Below are 1,180 nucleotides of genomic sequence, written 5' to 3'. Positions count from 1 at the left end.
CCTTGAGATTTATTTGTGTAAATAACGACAAAGAAAGAATTTCTTTTTGACTTTAGGGTCCCGTAGACCTCATAAGATACACTTCTTATAATGTATGAGATGGTTTTTCACTTCACAACTTTTTATTTTGCATTGTCTTACTACTGTTATAGTAAAGGATTTTTTTTTTAAACTTTTGTCACTTGTTTCTCTAAAGAGTAGAGGAAATTCCTCTATAAGAAATCTCTATATGAAAAAGGAAGAAAATCAGTCTCTGAAATTCATTAGAAATCTTGGGTTCACAGACACAGAAAACTCTATATTCCTGGTTTCTTATCAAAACCATTATAGTTTAAGTGATTTGGGAACATAAAATCAAATGAAAATTCCATGATAATTTTTGGTTAACAAAAAGAGTGAGGTGAAGAAAATGCAATAAATTTGGAGAGAAAGGGGAAGGAAATGTATGAGAAGTTAGACAAGCGCTTTATTAAAGCAGGCGTTATTGCTAGGATATCATTAACAGGGTTTCTTCGGGGGGGAAATCGGCTTTGACAGAAAGAGGAGCACAGTTTATTTATTTTTTAATCCTTTCCTTAACATTCATCAGTTGCCTCTTGAGGGAAGCAAACTGGCATTTCCTTGGGGCAGGAAAGTCTCATCTGACATATAGCAGAAAGAAAGGATGCTTTCTTTGGTTTTATCCTGTCGTTTCTAAGGGGCCGCTGTGGTCCTCAGGGACTGGTGTGGGGGTGGCGGGGGCGGGGGGGGGGACTACAGTCTGAGTTTTCCTGGGCGAAGTCAGGGTGCCTCGCTCACACTTGCCGCTGAGACCCGTTTGCTGCGCATCGAGCGCTATTCGTCTCCAGGCTTGTTGCTGAAAATGCCCACTCATGAACGTGACCCCAGGTGTTAGGAAGCAGAGTCTGGAGGCTGGGAATGCGGCCGCCCTGGCCGAGCTGCTGGCGATTCCGACGCTCCCTGGGTCGCCGGGATCCCCGAGCACCTGCCGCTCCGTTCTCTCCCGGGGCGCTCCCGCGGGCTAGGGGCGCGGGCTCGCGGCGGGCGGGGCGCCGATTGCGGGTCGCCCCGGGGCGAGGCGCCCTCCCCACCTGCGAGGGGGCAGCCGCGGCACCCGCCCGCGCCCGGACCGGCGCGCCGCCAGGGCTGGGGAGGGGCGGCGCCGAGGGCGGGGGCCCGG

The sequence above is a fragment of the Felis catus genome, chromosome F2 (genome assembly GCF_018350175.1).
Source record: "Felis catus isolate Fca126 chromosome F2, F.catus_Fca126_mat1.0, whole genome shotgun sequence".
NCBI lineage: Eukaryota > Metazoa > Chordata > Mammalia > Carnivora > Felidae > Felis > Felis catus.
This window is presented reverse-complemented; position numbering follows the sequence as displayed.